Raw genomic sequence first — 20,407 nt, forward strand, 5'->3', positions numbered from 1 at the left:
AGTGCGAAAGATAAGGCTGAAGCATTTGCATCCATCTTCAGCCAGAAGTGCCGAGTGGATGATCCATCTCAGCCTCCTCCTGAGGTCCCAAGTATCACAGATGCCAGTGTTCAACCAATCTGATTCACTCTGTGTGATATCTAGAAACGGCTGAAGGCCCTGGGTACTGCAAAGGCTAAGGGCCCTGACAACATTCCAGCAATAGTACTGAACACTTGTGCTCCAGAACTAGCCACGCCCCTAGCCAAGCTGTTCCAGTACAGCGACAACACTGCATCCACCCAGCAGATGCAGTATAATGTGGATAAATGTGAGGTTATCCACTTCAGTAGGAAAAACAGGAAGGCAGATTATCTGAACGGCTATAAACTGAGAGAGGGGAATATGCAACGAGACCTGTGTGTTCTCGTACACCAGTCGCTGAAGGTAAGCATGCAGGTCCAACAGGCGGTAAAAAGGGCAAATGGTATGTTGGCCTTTGTAGCGAGAGGATTCGAGTACAGGAGCAGGGATGTCTTGCTGCAATTATACAGGGCCTTGGTGAGGCCACACCTGGAATATTATGTGCAGTTTTGATCTCCTTAGCTGAGGAAGGATGTTCTTGCTGTAGAGGGAGTGCAGCGAAGGTTTACCAGACTGATTCCTGGGATGGTGGGACTGACATTTGAGGAGAGATTGAGTCGGTTAAGATTATATTCGCTGGAGTTCAGAAGAGTGAGGGGGGATCTCATAGAAACCTATAAAATTCTAACAGGACTTGACAGGGTAGATGCAGGAAGGATGTTCCCGATGGTGGGGGAGTCCAGAACCAGGGGTCATAGTCTAGGGATATGGGATAAACCATTCAGGACTGAGATGAGGAGAAGTTTCTTCACCCAGAGAGTGGTGAGCCTGTGGAATTCATTACCACAGAAAGCAGTTGAGGCCAAAACATTGTATGTTTTCAAGAAGGAGTTAGATATAGCTCTTGGGTCTAAAGGGATCAAAGGGTATAGGGCGAAAGCGAGAACAGGTTACTGAGTTGGATGATCAGCCATGATCATAATGAATGACAGTGCAGGCTCGAAGGGCCGAATGGCCTACTCCTGCTCATATTTTCTATGTTTCTATGTTTCAATGTGGAAAATTGCCCAGGTATGTCCTGTGCACAAAAAGCAGGACAAATCCAACCCGGACAATTACCGCCCTATCAGTCTACTCCCGATCAGCAGCAAAGTGATGGAAGGTGTCGTCGACAGTGCTATCAAACGATACTTACTCAGCAATAACCTGCTCACTGACAATCAGTTTGGGTTCCGCCAGGGCCATTCAGCTCCTGATCTCATTACAGCCTTGGTCCAAGCATGGACTAAAGAGCTGAACTCCAGAAGTGAGGTGTAAGTGACTGCCCTTCCCATCAAGGCAGCATTTGACTGAGTATGGCATCAAGGAGCCCTAGCAAAACTGGAGTCAATGGGAATCAGGCGGAAACCTCTCCATTGGTTGGAGTCATACCTAGCAAAGGAAGATGGTTGTTGTTGTTCGAGGTCAATCATCTCAGTCCCAGGACATCACTGCAGGAGTTCCTCAGGATAGTATCCTAGGCAGATACAAAGTACTTATTTAGTACCTTAGCCATGCCCTCTGCCTCCGTGCATAGGTTTCCTTTTAGATCCCTAATCAGCCTCACTCCTCTTACTACCATTTACTATTTATATGCCTAATGAAGACTTTTGGATTCCCTTTTATGTTAGCTGTCAGTCTCTTCTCATACTCTCTCTTTGCCTCTATTTCCTTTTTCACCTCCCCTCTGAACTTCTTGTCTTCAATCTGGTTTGCACTTATATTATCAACCTGACATCCATCATATTCTCTCTCCCTTTTTCTATTTCATCTTACCCTCTATCTCTTTCATCACCCAGGGAACTCTGGGAATTATAGACCTGTTAGCCTAACATCTGTTGTCAGGAAATCACCAATATCTATAATTGGGATCGAGTGACTGAACACTTTGAAAATTTTCAACTGATCAGAGAGAACCAGCATGGATTTGTGAAGGGTAGGTCATGCCTAACAAACCTGATTGAATTTTTTTGAAGAGGTGCCTGAAGTAGTGAAGTGGACAAGGGAATGTCTATGAATGTTATTTATATGGACTTCGAGAAGGCATTTGGTAAATCATTGGAGAATGTCAACTAAAGTTGAAGTTCATGGAATTGAAGGTAAATTGTTGACCTGGTTAGGAAATGGGCTGAGTGTCAGGAGACGGAGAGTAGGGATAATGGGCAGCAATTCGAATTGGCAGGATGTAACTAATGCTGTCCCACATGGATCTGTATTGGGCCATCAGCTATTCACTGTATTTATTAATGACTTGAAAATTTGCTGATGGCAAAGATCACTGCTTTGTAAGCAGTGTAGATGAAGCATAAAATTACAAAGTGATATTGTAAATGGATAAATTGTGGCAAATGGATTTCAATGTTGGGAAATGTGAGGTCACCTACTTTGGACCTAAACAGGACAGAACTTTCTAAATGGTGAAAAGCTAGAAAGAGTGGAGGTCCAGAGAGATTTGGGGGTCCAGGTAGTTAGATCATTAGAATGTCATGAACAGGTACAGAAAATAATCAAAAAGGCTGGAGGAATCATGGTCTGTATATTTACAGTTCTAGAATACAAGGGGGTAGAAGCCATGCTCCAGCTATACAAAGCCCTGGTTAGACCACACCTGGGTTGCTGAGACTATTACTGGACACCACACCTTAGGAAGGATATACTGGCCTTGGAGGGAGTGCAGTTAGATTTCCCAGAGTGATACCTGGACTCCAAGGGTTAAATTACAAGAGAGTAAACAAACTAGGGCTGTATTCTCTGGAATTTGAAGAGTTAAAAGGTGATTAAAGTTTTCAAGATATTATGTGGAATTGATGAGGTAGATTGGGAGAGACTATTCCCTAAGGTTCGGGAATATAGGACTAGGATGTAGTCTAAACAGAGCCAGACCATTGAGGAGTGAAATTAGGAAGCATTCCAACACACAAAGGGTGATAGAAATTGGAACTGTCTTCTGCAAAGGGCAAATTGATGCAAGATTAATTGTTAAATTTAAAGTTGAGATTGATAGATTTTAGTTAATGAAAGGTATAAGGGATATGGGGCAAAGGTGGGTATATGGAGTTAGGCCAGAGATCAGCCATGATCTCATTGAATGGTAGAACTGGCTTGAGGAACTAAATGGCCTCCTCTTATTCCTGTATTCCTATGGCATACATTCTCATGATTATCTGCAACACTAATCCACTAATATTGGAGTTGGTCTCCTCCATTCTCTTCGCTCTTGTAGAAAATGTGCATGGCCATCTGTCAGTACTTCTCAAATTTACTGCTGTGCCTCTGATATTCTCCTATTCAATAATGATTCCTGGGATTCAGCATATGTGTCCAGTTGAGCAGAGCTTGGAGAGAAGTGTGTCCCTTGCACAGACCCTCCACAGTGTCCCTGATACCAATGCCTACCCATGCTCATTTGTAAATTGTGAATCACCAGATGAAAAGCCAATTAATTCTCTAAATGGACCCAGCAAACTGTGAGTACTTGTGCTGGTGTAAGGCTATAGCTCTTGTGTACCTTAGAAGGAATAACTCCTCTGAGGAATTGGCATCAGGCATATCCACAGACTGTTGTTCCATGTGTGAAGACCCTGGAAGAGAGAAGATATGGATATGGATTAGTCCTGGCAAAAAACATATTCAGGCATAGTTCAGTCTTTTGTGAAATAAGGTCAGCATGTACGTCAGAGATCTTATTCATTCTGTCACCAGGCATCTGCAAGTGCCCAGTTTCTCCATCTCTAATTATCAGGGTTGCAGAAATGTCACTTAGCTCCATGGCCTTCTCCTCTGCACCTGTCAGCTGCACAACATGTGGCAGACCACCACCAGTCCTTTCACTCTCCCTTGCTTTTTGCACTTTCTTACAAGGAGCAAAAGAACAGATCTATGAGTGACTGGAGTTCACATATTCACCTGGTGGATGCGGTGTATTCAGTGAGGGTGAGTATGAGACAGATGCATTACATTAGATAAAGATTGGGGTGACTGGCAGCAGGTGGGTGGCACATCAGGAGGTGTTGGATGGATAAATGATTCTGTGAGAATGACTATGTCAGGCAGTTGCTTGACTAGTCTGTGGGACATCTCTCCCAACTTTGGCACAAGCCCCCAGATGTTAGTAAGGAGGACTTTGCAGGGTCGACAGGGCTGGGTTTGCCGTTGTCATTTCCAGTGCCTAGGTCGATGCCGGGTGGTCCGTCCGGTTTCATTCCTTATTGGCTTTATAGAGGATTGATTCAACTGAGTGGCTTGCTAGGCCATTTCAGAGGGCATTTAAGAGTCAACCACATTGCGTGGGTCCAGAGTCACATGTAGGCCAGACCAGGTAAGAACAGCAGATTTCCTTCCTTAAAGGACATTAGTGAACCAGATGGGTTTTTACAACAATCGACAATGGTTTCATGGCCATCATTGGACTAGCTATTTTTTAAATTCCAGATTTTTAAAAATTAATTGAATTCAAATTCCACCTTCTGCCATGATGGGATTCAAACCCATATCCCCAGGGGAATACCCTGGGTTACTAGTCCAGTGACAATACCACTATGCCACCGCCTCCCCTGCAACATACCCATCAATATGGCTGCAGATTGCTCTATTGCAAGTAGAGACATGTACAAGAGTACCTCTAACTGAGAGCACAGTTCATTTGAAAACCTCCTCTGGTGAGGTGTTAGAAACATGTGGACAAATGGAGTGCAATGTCCAACATAAGGGCAAGTTTCTCAAGTTACCCATTGTTGTAGTGAGATATGTCAACAAACCAACGTTAATGGGCTGTAACGACCGACCGCTTCTGTCAAAGCCCCCCCAATCAAAATATATGATTCTGATTGTGGTGGGAGAGACGCACTGATAATTCAATCCTGTCACCCCACAGATCACCTAACATATCACTTAAAGCTTTCCAAATTAAGGAAAGACCCAGCCAAATTGTACCATCTATTAACCCCCGAATTAGGCTAACCAAACCAGGTGTCTTTAAATCAACAAATTAACTCTTTAATTGGAAGAACTAAATTCTTAAACACTATGAAGAATAAACAACATTTAAAATAGAAAAAATAAGAGTCCTTACAAACTTACTTGCTTGAAGTCCTCACAGAATGTTGCTTGAAGTCATCACAGAATGTTGCTTTCCTTCTCCAGTGAATTTTAACAATTAACGACTTGCAAACACTTTCAACAGAATCAATATGACTTTAGAGTTTTTGAGGGATAAAAGATTGTCACAGTCTAACTTCCCTTCCTTTGGGTTTAAATTACCAGAGATCTCTGTTTTGGCTTGATGTTTTTAGAGTTTTGAGAGATAATAATTGAACAGACTAAAATCCTATTCCTTCATAGAGTCATAGAGTTTTACAGCACAGAAACAGGCCCTTCGGCCCAACGCGCCTGCGCCGACAATCAAGCACCCATCCTAACTAATCCCATTTCCCCGCGATTGGCCCATAGCCTTGTATATTATGGCATTTCAAGTGCTCATCTAAATGTTTCTTGAATGTCAGTGAGTGTTCCTGCCTCTACCACCCCTTCAGGCAGTGCGTTCCAGATTCCAACCAGCCTCTGGGTGAAACAATTCCTCCTCAACTCCTCTCTAAACCTCCTGCCCCTTACCCTAAACCTATGCCCCCTAGTTATTGACCTCTCCGCTAAGGGAAAAAGTTTATTTCTCTCTATCCTATCAATGCCCCTCATAATTTTATATACCTCAATCAGATCCCCCCTCAGCCTTCTCCGCTCCAAGGAAAACAACCCCAGCCTATCTAGTCTGTCTTCATAACTGAAATGCTCCAGCCCAGGCAACATCCTAGTGAATCTCCTCTGCACCCTCTCCATTGCAATCACATCCTTCATATAGTGTGGCGATCAGAACTGTACACAGTACTCCAACTATGAACTAACTAGCGTTTTATGCAGTTCCATCATAACCTCCCTGCTCTTAAATTCTATACCTCGGCTTTTTTTTTAGGCAAGTATCCCATATGCCTTCCTAACCACCTTATCCACCTGTGCTGTTGCCTTCAGTGATCTATGGACAACTACCCCAAGGTCCCTCTGACCCTCTGTACTTCCTAGGGTCCTACCACCCATTGTATATTCCATTGCCTTGTTAGACCTCCCAAAGTGCATCACCTCACACGTCTCAGGATTAAACTTCATTTGCCACTGCTCCACCCATCTTACCAGCCCATCTATAGCGTCCTGTAGTCGAAGGCTTTCTTCCTCACTATTTATGACACCACAATTTTCGTGTCATCTGCGAACTTACTGATCATACCTCCTATTTCCACATCTAAATAATTAATGTACATTACAAACAGTAAGGGTTCCAGCACCGATCCCTGTGGTACACCACTGGTCACAGGCTTCCAATCGCAAAATCAACCCTCGACCATCACCCTCTGCCTCCTGCCACTAAGCCAATTTTGGATCCAATGTGCCAAATTGCCCTGGATCCCATGGGCCTTTACTTTCTTAACCAATCTCCCATGCGGGACCTTATCAAAATCCTTACTGAGGTCCATGTAGATTACATCAACTGCTTTACCCTCATCTACACCTCGAGTCACATCCTCGAAAAATTCAATCAAATTTGTTAGACATGATTTCCCCCGACAAAGCCGTGCTGACTATCCCTGATTAATCCCTGCCTCTCCAAGTGGACATTAATCCTGTCCCTCAGAATTCTTTCCAATAGTTTCCCTACCACTGATGTTAGACTCACTGGCCTGTAATTACCTGGTTTATCCCTACTACCCTTCTTCAATAATGGTACCACATTCGCTGTCCTCCAGTCCTCTGGTACCTCTCCTGTGGCCAGAGAGGATTTGAAAATTTGTGTCAGAGGCCCCGCTATCTCCTCCCTTGCCTCACATAACAGCCTGGGATACATCTCATCTGGACTTGGAGATTTATCCACTTTTCAGCCCGCTAATACAGCCAATACGTCCTCCTTTACAATGCTAATTTGATCAAGTATATCACAATCCCCTTCCCTGATCACTACACCTACATCGTCCTTCTCCATAGTGAACACAGATGAAAAGTAATCATTTCAAAACCTCACCTATATCCTCCGGCTCCACACACAGATTGCCACTTTGATCCCTAATGGGCCCCACTTTTTCCCTGGTTATCCTCTTGCCCCTAACATACTTATAAAACACCTTGGGATTTTCCTTTATCTTGTCTGCCAGTGATTTTTCATGTCCCCTCTTCGCTCTCCTAACTACTTTTTTAAGTATCCCCCAACACTTTCTATACTCCTCTCGGGCCTCCGCTGTTTTCAGCACTCTGAATCTGCCATACGCCTCCTTTTTTATCATTATCCAATCCTCTATATCCCATGACATCCAGGGTTCCCTTGAACTGTTGGTCCTACTCTTCACCTTTACAGGAACATGCTGCACCTGAACCCTCACAATTTCCCTTCTAAATGACTCTCACTGGTCTGATGTAGACTCTCCTAGAAGAAGCTGCTCCCAGTCCACTTTGGCCAGATCCTGTTTAATCATATTGAAATCTGCCTTCCCCCAATTCAGTACTTTTATTTCCAGACCCTCTATGTCCTTTTCCATAACTACCTTAAATCTTACAGAGTTATGGTCACTATCCCCGAAATGCTCCTCCGCTGACACTTCTGCCACCAGTCCGGCCTCATTCCCTAGGATTAAGCTCAGTACTGCTCCCATTGTAGGACTCTCTACATGTTGGCTCAAAAACTCTCCTGAATGCACTTGAAGAATTCCGCCCCCTTTAAGCTTTTTGAACTTATACTATCCCCTCTAATATAGGGGAAGTTGAAATCCCGACTATTATTAGCCTATTATTATTGCACCTCTCCGAGATTTTCCTACATATCTGCTCCTCTACCACTGCCTGTCTGTTTGGAGGCCTGTAGTACACTCCCAGCCAAGTAATAGCCCCCTTTTTGTTTTTAAGTTCTACCCATATGGCCTCATTAGAGGAACCTTCTAAGATATCATCCCTCCTTACTGCAGTAATTGGCTCCTTGATCAACAGTGCAATGCCACCTCCTCTTTTACCCCCTCCCCTATCACGTCTGAAGATTCTATATCCTGGGATATTGAGCTGCCAGTCTTCTCCTTCCCTCAACCATGTCTCAGTGATGGCAATAATATCATATTCCCAAGCGTTAATCAACGCCCTCAATTCATCTGCCTTACTAGTAAGACTCCTTGCATTAAAATAGATACAATCCAGCCTTGCATTATTTGCCTGAGCCTTAACTGATCTACATTTAATCTGCCCTCCAGACTGACTTAGCTTCTCTTCTATATTTGATTGTATATCACCCCCGACTTTACCTCCACTCTGTATCCCATCCCACTGCCAAATTAGTTTAAACCCACCCCCCCAACAGCATAGAACATAGAACATTACAGCGCAGTACAGGCCCTTCAGCCCTCGATGTTGCGCCGACCTGTGAAACCATCTGACCTACACTATTCCATTTTCATCCATATGTCTATCCAATGACCACTTAAATGCCCTTAAAGTTGGCGAGTCTACTACTGTTGCAGGCAGGGCGTTCCACGCCCCTACTATTCTCTGAGTAAAGAAACTACCTCTGACATCTGTCCTATATCTATCACCCCTCAACTTAAAGCTATGTCCCCTTGTGTTTGCCATCACCATCCGAGGAAAAAGGCTCTCACTATCCACCCTGTCCAACCCTCTGATTATCTTATATGCCTCTATTAAGTCACCTCTTCTCCTCCTTCTCTCTAACGAAAACAACCTCAAGTACCTCAGCCTTTCCTCGTAAGACCTTCCCTCCATACCAGGCAACATCCTAGTAAATCTCCTCTGCACCTTTTCCAAAGCTTCCACATCCTTCCTATAATGCGGTGACCAGAACTGCACGCAATACTCCAGGTGCAGCCGCACCAGAGTTTTGTACAGCTGCAGCATGACCTCGTGGCTCCGAAACTCGATCCCCCTACTAATAAAAGCTAACACACCATATGCCTTCTTAACAGCCCTATTAACCTGGGTGGCAACTTTCAGGGATTTATGTACCTGGGCACCAAGATCTCTCTGCTCATCTACACTACCAAGAATCTTCCCATTAGCCCAGTATTCTGCAATCTTGTTACTCCTGCCGAAGTGAATCACCTCACACTTTTCCGCATTAAACTCCATTTGCCATCTCTCAGCCCAGCTCTGCAGCCTATCTATGTCCCTCTGTAACCTACAACATCCTTCGGCACTATCCACAACTCCACCGACCTTCGTGTCATCCGCAAATTTACTAACCCACCCTTCTACACCCTCATCCAGGTCATTTATAAAAATGACAAACAGCAGTGGCCCCAAAACAGATCCTTGTGGTACACCACTAGAAACTATACTCCAGGATGAACATTTACCATCAACCACCACCCTCTGTCTTCTTTCAGCTAGCCAATTTCTGATCCAAAGCACTAATTCACCTTCAATCCCATACTTCTGTATTTTCTGCAATAGCCTACCGTGGGGAACTTTATCAAACGCCTTACTGAAATCCATATAGACCACATCCACGGCTTTACCCTCATCCACCTGTTTGGTCACCTTGTCAAAAAACTCAATAAGGTTTGTGAGGCACGACCTACCCTTCACAAAACCGTGCTGACTATCTCTAATGAACTTATTCTTTTCAAGATGATTATAAATCCTATCTCTTATAACCTTTTCCAACATTTTACCCACAACCGAAGTAAGGCTCACAGGTCTATAATTACCAGGGCTGTCTCTACTCCCCTTCTTGAACAAGGGGACAACATTTGCTTTCCTCCAGTCTTCCGGCACTATTCCTGTCGTCAATGACGACATAAAAATCAAGGACAAAGGCTCTGCAATCTCCTCCCTGGCTTCCCAGAGAATCCTAGGATAAATCCCATCTGGCCCAGGGGACTTATCTATTTTCACACTTTCCAAAATTGCTAACACCTCCTCCTTGTGAACCTCAATCCCATCTTGCCTAGTAGTCTGTTTCTCAGTATTCTCCTCGACAACATTTTCTTTCTCCACTGTAAATACTGACGAAAAATATTCATTTAACACTTCCCCTATCTCCTCTGATTCCACACACAACTTCCCACTACTATCCTTGATTGGCCCTAACCTATCTCTAGTCATTCTTTTATTCCTGATATACCTATAGAAAGCCTTAGGGTTTTCTTTGATCCTATCCGCCAATGACTTCTCATGTCCTCTCCTTGCTCTTCTTATCTCTCCCTTTAGATCCTTCCTGGCTAGCTTGTAACTCTCAAGCGCCCTAACTGAGCCTTCACGTCTCATCCTAACATAAGCCTTCTTCTTCCTTTTGACAAGCGCTTCAACTTCCTAAATCTTGCCTAATCGCATCATAATTTCCTTTCCCCCAGCTATAATTCTTGCCCTGCTGTATATGCCTGTCCCTGCCCATCGCTAAGGTAAACCTAACCGAATTGTGATCACTATCACCAAAGTGCTCACCAACTTCTAAATCTAACACCTGGCCGGGTTCATTACCCAGTACCAAATCCAATGTGGCATCGCCCCTGGTTGGCCTGTCTACATACTGTGTCAGAAAACCCTCCTGCACACACTGGACAAAAACAGACCCATCTAAAGTACTCGAACTATAGTATTTCCAGTCAATATTTGGAAAGTTAAAGTCCCCCATAACCACTACCCTGTTACTCTCGCTCCTGTCAAGAATCATCTTTGCTATCCTTTCCTCTACATCTCTGGAACTATTTGGAGGTCTATAGAAAACTCCCAACAGGGTGACCTCTCTTCTCCTGTTTCTAACCTCGGCCCAGACTACCTCAGTAGACGAGTCCTCAAACGTCCTTTCTGCCGCTGTAATACTTTCCTTGATTAACAATGCCACACCCCCCCTCTTTTACCATCTTCTCTGTTCTTACTGAAACATCTAAATCCCGGAACCCGCAACATCCATTCCTGTCCCTGCTCTACCCATGTCTCTGAAATGGCCACAACATCGAGATCCCAGGTACCAACCCATGCTGCAAGCTCACCCACCTTATTCCGGATGCTCCTGGCGTTGAAGTAGACACATTTTAAACCAAGCTCTTGCTTGCCAGTGCCCTCTTGTGTCCTTATAACCTTATCCCTGACCTCACTACTCTCAACATCCTGCATACTGGAACTACAATTTAGGTTCCCATCCCCCTGCTGAATTAGTTTAAACCCCCCCGAAGAGCACTAGCAAATCTCCCCCCCAGGATATTGGTACCCCTCTGGTTCAGGTGAAGACCATCCTGTTTGTAGAGGTCCCACCTACCCCAGAAAGAGCCCCAATTATCCAGGAAACCAAAACCCTCCCTCCTACACCATCCCTGCAGCCACGTGTTCAACTCCTGTCTCTCCCTATTCCTCACTTCACTAGCACGTGGCACGGGCAACAACCCAGAGATAACAACTCTGTTTGTTCTCGCTCTAAGCTTCCACCCTAGCTCCCTGAATTTCTGCCTTAAATCCCCATCTGTCTTCCTACCTATGTCGTTGGTGCCTATGTGTACCACGACTTGGGGCTGCTCCCCCTCCCCTTTGAGGATCCCAAAAACACGATCCGAGACATCACGTACCCTGGCACCTGGGAGGCAACACACCAACCGTGAGTCTCTCTCGTTCCCACAAAACCTCCTATCTGTTCCCCTAACTATGGAGTCCCCAATGACTAATGCTCTGCTCCTCTTACCCCTTCCCTTCTGAGCAACAGGGACTGACTCTGCGCCAGAGACCTGTATCCCATTGCCTACCCCTGGTAAGTCATCTCCCTCAACAGTATCCAAAACGGTATACCTGTTGTTGAGGGAAACGGCCACAGGGGATCCCTGCACTGCCTGCTGGTTCCCTCTCCTTCCCCTGACGGTAACCCATCTACCTTCTTCTTTTACCTGAGGTGTGACTGCCTCCCGATAACTCCTCTCAATAATCCCCTCCGCCTCCCGAATGATCCGAAGTTCCTCCAGCTCCAGCTCCAGTTCCCTAACGCGGTCCTCGAGGAGCTGGAGCTGGGTGCACTTCCCGCAGATGCAGTCAGCAGGGAAACCCTTGGCGACCCTTACCTCCCACATTCTGCAGGAGGAACATTCAACTGCCTTAACCTCCGTTCCCACTATTCTAAATTCCCAAGTTTTTAACCAATCACACGATAAAACAAGAAGAGAAATAGAAAAAGCCTTACCTTACCTACACACAACCGAGTCCTTTTTTGGTAAGAGGAGGAGGGCGGGTGGGAGACACTACAAGAGTAGTGTCGGGTTCAGAAACAGCCCAAATATATAGGTTTCTACTTACCCAGCAGTCCCTGCTCCACCGAAACTCCCAATGAAATTGACTTCCCAGCTGTTCACTCCTCGCTCGCAATGCCTGTGCTCCTGGAAAAGCTGCACAACGAAAAGGTAAGAGAATTTACACAGCCCAAATATATAGGTTTCTACTTACCCAGCAGTCCCTGCTCCACCAAAACTCCCGATGAAATTGACTTCCCAGCTGTTCACTCCTCGCTCGCAATGCCTGTGCTCCTGGAAAAGCTGCACTAGCAAACCTCCCAGCAAGGATGCTGGTCCCGTTCTGGTTCAGGTGCAACCCGTCCATCTTATACAGTTCCCACCTTCGCCAGAAACAGGCCCAGTGATTCAAGAATCTAAAGCCCTCCCTCCTGCACCATCTCCCCAACCATGCATTCATCTGCTCTAACCTCCTATTCCTATACTCACTGGCCCGTGGCACTGGAAGAAACCTAGAGATTACAACCTTTGAGGTCCTACTCTTTAATCTGCTACCTAGCTCCCTAAATTCTTTTTGCAGGACCTCATCCCTCTTTCTATCTATGTCATTGGTACCAACGTGGACCACGACCTCCGGCTGTGCACCCTCACCCTCCAGAATACTCTGTAACGGCTCGGTGATATCCAAGACCCTTGCATCAGGGAGGCAACATACCATCCTAGAATCACGTCTGTGACCACAGAAACGCCTATCTGTTCCTCTAACTATAGAATCCCCTATTGCTCTCTTGTCTCTTTTTCTCCATCTCAGCACAGCTGCGTCAGCCATGACATTCCGGTCATGACTCTCAGTCCACTCTTCAGAAGAACCCTCTTTCCCATCGGTACTCAACTGAATACCGGTTAGAAAGTGGGATGTCCTCTGGGGACTCCTGCACTACCTGCCCTGACTTCTTTGTCCGTCCGGCAGCCACCCAGTCCCCCTCCGACTGTGCTCTCCTAGGCACCGGGTTGACCACCTCCTGAAATGTGTCATCCACGTAGTCCTCCGCCTTGCAGGTGCGCCACAGTGACTCCAGCAGCCGCTCAAGCTCCGAAACCCGAAGCTCAAGCTTCTGCAACCGGAGACACTGTCTGCAGACATGTTCACCAAGGTCACATGGCACGTCGATGACTTCCCACATTGCAAAGGAGGTACATTCCACTTGGCCAAGCTGCCCTGCCATTACTTAACTTTACAATGAGAAAAAAAAACTTGCTCATGTAATAACTTACCAGCTATTTACAATCAACTTTTATCCCCTGTACCTTTGAGGCTGAGAAAGAAAAAGACCAAAGAGCACCTTTCACTGCCCCCAGCCAATGAAATTACCCACACTTAACTTACAGCCTCAGTCCGTGCAAACAGCACTCGTATAGCCAGTAAATACTAAAAATTTACAGGTAACTATCCTAGAGCTTTAACTTAAAAGGAACCTTTTTTTTTACTCCAATCAATCACAGTTATCCCTAGGGAATAACAGGTGCCACCCACTGACCAATCAGTGCCCAGGATTTCAGTGATGTCACTATTCTTATTTTTTTTAACTAAATCCAAGACGAGCGCGTGCAGAAACAGTCAGAGTCCGCTGCTGCCCCGGATCTCAGGTAGGTGAAGGGCCTCGAGCTCCACTCTTTATTTAAAGGTTTTCTGCCCTGTTCCTTTCAGGTCCGCCACTGCCCCGGACGTCAGGTAGGTGAAGGGCCTCGAGCCCCGTTCTTTATTTATAGGTTTTCTGCCCTGTTCCTTTCAGTTCCGCCACTGCCCCGGACGTCAGGTAGGTGAAGGGCCTCGAGCCCCGTTCTTTATTTATAGGTTTTCTACCCTGTTCCTTTCAGGTCCGCTGCTGCCCTGGACGTCAGGTAGTTTAAATACCGGGCGGCACAGTGGCGCAGTGGTTAGCACCGCAGCCTCACAGCTCCAGCGACCCAGGTTCAGTTCTGGGTACTGCCTGTGCGGAGTTTGCAAGTTCTCCCTGTGAGCGTGTGGGTTTCCTCCGGGTGCTCCGGTTTCCTCCCACAGCCAAAGATTTGCAGGTTGATAGGTAAATTGGCCATTGTAAATTGCCCCAGTGTAGAATGGTGGGGATGTGGTAGAGAATATGGGGTTAATTTAGGATTAGTATAAATGGGTGGTTGTTGGTCAGCACAGACTCAGTGGGTCGAAGGGCCTGTTTCAGTGCTGTATCTCTAAATAAAATAATAAAATAAAAATAAATAAAAAGCTGAGAGCTCTTTCTTCAGGTGCCAACACCAGCTGTGTCTGTATGTCTCTGTGTCTGTGTTCTGTTAGTACAAACTGTCTTCAACTAAAAGCCAATTCAAAACTAAATTATAACAAATATATCGCATGAGACTCACTCCCAGTGGCTCTTTCTATGGTAACGAGAATATACCCTTTGAATCATAGTCTCCAAATGGCTATTTCTAAGGCAATGAAAATGCACCTCCCTATAACTCCTGAGGCTTGCTGGTACTTAAGCAATACTGATCCCTTGCAAGCCTTAAAGGCAAACCGCACATTCCGAAAAAAACTGCAGGACCATGGCAGGGCAAAGACTGGCTTTCAAGGCTAAAGTTAGGCTGGAGGCATGTTTTCCAAGTTGAGACGACTAAGAAGTTTGATCAGCCACAGCAATATTTTTGAGGTCAGCTATAAAGGCATAATCAGTGAGGAAGCGGCCGGATGCAGAACCAATATATTGCAAGGCTAGGCCAGTTCCTTATGCTCTCAAAATTCAGGTTGAAGCAGAGCGAAAGAAGCTAGCGAGAAATAGTGTGATAGTGAAAGGTGATCACAGTGATTGGGTCACCCCAATTGCAGTACAGCCCAAGTCAGGCAAAACCATAAGACTATGTGGAGGCTATAAAGTCATAATTAACCAGGCAGTGGATGGTAAGCAGCATCCACTACCAACCTCCCAACATTGGTGTGTGGAGTTAACAGGATCCAAGCTATTCACGAAGCTGGATTTGTCCAATGTTTATGCACAGATCAATGTGGATCAAGGGACTCAGTAGTATCTCATGATAAACACACACTTGGGTTAGACTCCTACATGAAGCTGCCCTGTGGTGTGAAGTCTTTTCCAAAGATCTTCCAAGCCACAATGGGTAAGATTTTGCAAGGAGTGCCTGTGCAATCAGGATGATACGTTGATCACGACCGCAACAGAGGAAGAGAATCTTCAAGTGTTGGATGAATAGTTAAAAGGGCTGAATGATCGCAATGTGAAGTTAAAAAAGAGAGAGTGTGCTTTTGTGCAATCTGAGGTAGTGCACCTTGACCTGAAAACAATGAAAAAGGACTACAGTCAGAGAAAGAGAAGACAGCAGCTATAACCAGTGTCCCAAAGCCAAAAGATGAGTCTGAGCTTGGATCTTTTCCAGCTATGGTCCAATAGTACTCATGATTTCTGCCTGAGCTCACAATGGTGTTGGCTCCAGTACTAGAGTTGTTGAAGAAAGATATGAACTGGGAATGGTATAAAGCACAATACGATGCTAATGATGCATGTAAAAGAAGCTTGACCGGTGATGTCATTCATTATGTCAGGCAAACCCCCCACCTGCCAAGACTGAGGCACACATTATTTCGCCACATCAACATTAAAACTTAAAATTGTAAGAATTGCAAGCCCTGACTGGAAAGACATTTCCATGGTAACAGACAATGTCGAAACAATGGGGATCCAGCAGTTGCTTCCCTAATACACAGAAGTGGTCAGACCAGTTTTAGTCACATGGCTAACTGGCTGTGACAGAGAAATTTGAACCTCCAACCAAGGATGTGAAGAGACTGTTCCATATAAGGAACTAGTCACATGGCTAACCTGTGGGGCAAACTGGGAGTCTTTTTTGAATTTTTTGAACTCCCATCAAAGGGATTTGAACTCAGACAAAGCCGTGTGCTCATGGAGTAAACACCTCTCCTGGAACTGAAGCAAGAATTATAGCCTCTCCTGTCTGCCTGCTTCATCTCTTCCCACCAAACTGAATCTTGTGAAAACACGTGAAACTAAAAAAGAGAAAGATTTCCTATGTGAACAGGGTTTAAAAGTAACACTGGGCCCCAACGAATCGCAAGACCATATCTTCAATCAAGGACGACAGCAAGTTCGAGAAACAGTAACAAGATATTGCCTCAAACTGTTCTACTTATCTTTTCTTCTGTTCTTTTCTATTCCCATCTGCAGGTTTATATTGCATGTGTACACTAGTGTGAGTGTGTCTTATACCTGTAGGTGTAAACCGTATTAGAGTTTAAGTTTTAAGGTTTTAATAAATTTTCTCTTTCTGCTTTAAACCAAATAAAACCTGTGTGTGCTCAGTTCTTTGCCTTATAATTGGAACCTGTGAACAAGGATTCACAAAGAGGGGGGTCAAAAAACAGTGTGTTTAAAAATAAACCCTGCTACAATAATTAGAATTAGAATTAGAACATTACAGCGCAGTACAGGCCCTTCGGCCCTCGATGTTGCGCCGACCTGTGAAACCATCTGACCTACACTATTCCATTTTCATCCATGTGTCTATCCAATGTCCACTTAAATGCCCTTAAAGTTGGCGAATCTACTACTGTTGCAGGCAGGGCGTTCCACGCCCTTACTACTCTCTGAGTAAAGAAACTACCTCTCACATCTGTCCTATATCTATCACCCCTCAACTTGAAGCTATGTCCCCTCGTGTTTGCCATCACCATCCGAGGAAAGAGACTCTCACTATCCACCCTATCTAACCCTCTGATTATCTTATATGTCTCTATTAAGTCACCTCTCCTCCTCCTTCTCTCCAACGAAAACAACCTCAAGTCCCTCAGCCTTTCCTCGTAAGACCTTCCCTCCATACCAGGCAACATCCTAGTAAATCTCCTCTGCACCCTTTCCATAGCTTCCACATCCTTCCTATAATGCGGTGACCAGAACTGCACGCAATACTCCAGGTGCGGTCTCACTAGAGTTTTGTACAGCTGCAGCATGACCTCGTGGCTCCGAAACTCGACCCCCCTACTAATAAAAGCTAACACACCATATGCCTTCTTAACAGCCCTATTAACCTGGTTAGCAACCTTCAGGGATTTATGCACTTGGACACCAAGATCTCTCTGTTCATCTACACTACCAAGAATCTTCCCATTAGCCCAGTACTCTGCATTCCTGTTACTCCTTCCAAAGTGAATCACCTCACACTTTTCCGCATTAAACTCCATTTGCCATCTCTCAGCCCAGCTCTGCAGCCTATCTATGTCTCTCTGTACCCTACAACATCCTTCGGCACTATCCACAACTCCACCGACCTTAGTGTCATCTGCAAATTTACTAACCCACCCTTCTACACCCTCTTCCAGGTCATTTATAAAAATGACAAACAGCAGTGGCCCCAAAACAGATCCTTGCGGTACACCACTAGTAACTAAACTCCAGGATGAACATTTGCCATCAACCACCACCCTCTGTCTTCTTTCAGCTAGCCAATTTCTGATCCAAAGCTCTAAATCACCTTCAACCCCATACTTCCGTATTTTCTGCAATAGCCTACCGTGGGGTACCTTATCAAACGCCTTACTGAAATCCATATACACCACATCCACTGCTTTACCCTCATCCACCTGTTTGGTCACCTTCTCGAAAAACTCAATAAGGTTTGTGAGGCACGACCTACCCTTCACAAAACCGTGCTGACTATCTCTAATGAACTTATTCTTTTCAAGATGATTATAAATCCTGTCTCTTATAACCTTTTCCAACATTTTACCCACAACCGAAGTAAGGCTCACAGGTCTATAATTACCAGGGCTGTCTCTACTCCCCTTCTTGAACAAGGGGACAACATTTGCAATCCTCCAGTCTTCCGGCACTATTCCTGTCGACAATGACGACATAAAGATCAAGGACAAAGGCTCTGCAATCTCCTCCCTAGCTTCCCAGAGAATCCTAGGATAAATCCCATCTGGCCCAGGGGACTTATCTATTTTCACACTTTCCAAAATTGCTAACACCTCCTCCTTGTGAACCTCAATCCCATCTAGCCTCGTAGCCTGAATCTCAGTATTCTCAACAACATTTTCTTTCTCTACTGTAAATACTGACGCAAAATATTCATTTAACACTTCCCCTATCTCCTCTGATTCCACACACAACTTCCCACTACTATCCTTGATTGGCCCTAATCTAACTCTAGTCATTCTTTTATTCCTGATATACCTATAGAAAGCCTTAGGGTTTTCCCTGATCCGATCCACCAATGACTTCTCGTGTCCTCTCCCTGCTCTTCTTAGCTCTCCCTTTAGATCCTTCCTGGCTAGCTTGTAGCTCTCAAGCGCCCTAACTGAGCCTTCATGTCTCATCCTAACATAAGCCTTCTTCTTCCTCTTGACAAGTGCTTCAACTTCTTTAGTAAACCACGGCTCCCTCGCACGACAACTTCCTCCCTGCCTGACAGGTACATACTTATCAAGGACACACAGTAGCTGCTCCTTGAATAAGCTCCACATTTCGATTGTGCCCATCCCCTGCAGTTTCCTTCCCCATCCTACGCATCCTAAATCTTGCCTAATCGCATCATAATTTCCTTTCCCCCAGTTATAATTCTTGCCCTGCGGTATATATCTGTCCCTGCCCATCGCTAAGGTAAACCTAACCGAATTGTGATCACTATCACCAAAGTGCTCACCTACATCTAAATCTAACACCTGGCCGGGTTCATTTCCCAGTACCAAATCCAATGTGGCATCGCCCCTGGTTGGCCTGTCTACATACTGTGTCAGAAAACCCTCCTGCACACACTGGACAAAAACTGACCCATCTAAAGTACTCGGACTATAGTATTTCCAGTCGATATTTGGAAAGTTAAAGTCCCCCATAACAACTACCCTGTTACTCTCACCCCTGTCGAGAATCATCTTCGCTATCCTTTCCTCTACATCTCTGGAACTATTCGGAGGTCTATAAAAGACTCCCAACAGGGTAACCTCACCTCTCCTGTTTCTAACCTCAGCCCATACTACCTCAGTAGACGAGTCCTCAAACGTCCTTTCTGTCGCTGTAATACTCTCCTTGATTAACAATGCCACACCCCACCCTCTTTTACCATCTTCTCTGTTCTTACTGAAACATCTAAATCCCGTAATCTGCAACATCCATTCCTGCCCCTGCTCTACCCATGTCTCCGAAATGGCCACTACATCGAGATCCCAGGTACCAACCCATGCTGCAAGCTCACCCACCTTATTCCGGATGCTCCTGGCGTTGAAGTAGACACACATTAAACCAGGTTCTTGCTTGCCAGTGCCCTCTTGCGTCCTTGTAACCATATCCCTGACCTCACTACTCTCAACATCCTGTACACTGGCACTACAATTTAGGTTCCCATTCCCCTGCTGAATTAGTTTAAACCCCCCGAAGAGCACTAGCAAACCTCCCCCCCAGGATATTGGTACCCCTCTGGTTCAGGTGAAGACCATCCTGTTTGTAGAGGTCCCACCTACCCCAGAAAGAGCCCCAATTATCCAGGAAACCAAAACCCTCCCTCCTGCACCATCCCTGCAACCTGGTGAAGACCAGGTGAAGACAGCAAGAGACCCCTAGACACACCTGGTCGTAAAAATTCCAACACAATCATGACCTGAAGCTAGATGTGATGCTTCAAACTCTGGAGTTGGAGCAGTGATCAGTCATGTAATGCATGATGGTCAAGGGAAGCCCATTTGCATTGCATATTGTCACGGTCCTGTTTTTTTCTCCCCTCGGGAAATATTGCAGTGTGCCTTTAAATGCTATAAAAGATCAGTACTTCTTTAAGGCTGCAAGCTCTGGAATCAATGAGCGAAAGTGCATTCTGGTTGCCAGGCAACAACCATACAGAGAGGGAGAACAGGGCTTCAATGTATCCATTTTGACTTTGAAGTTGGCGAGCAGAGACACACAGTTGTCAGACTTGATCCAGCACGTGAAGGAAATAGGAGAGCTTTCTCTCTCTAAGTCAATTTAGACCCTGGGTAGTTTTTCTCTCAAAATTCTAAA

Source organism: Heterodontus francisci, chromosome 3 (genome assembly GCF_036365525.1).
Source record: "Heterodontus francisci isolate sHetFra1 chromosome 3, sHetFra1.hap1, whole genome shotgun sequence".
In the NCBI taxonomy this organism is placed as follows: domain Eukaryota; kingdom Metazoa; phylum Chordata; class Chondrichthyes; order Heterodontiformes; family Heterodontidae; genus Heterodontus; species Heterodontus francisci.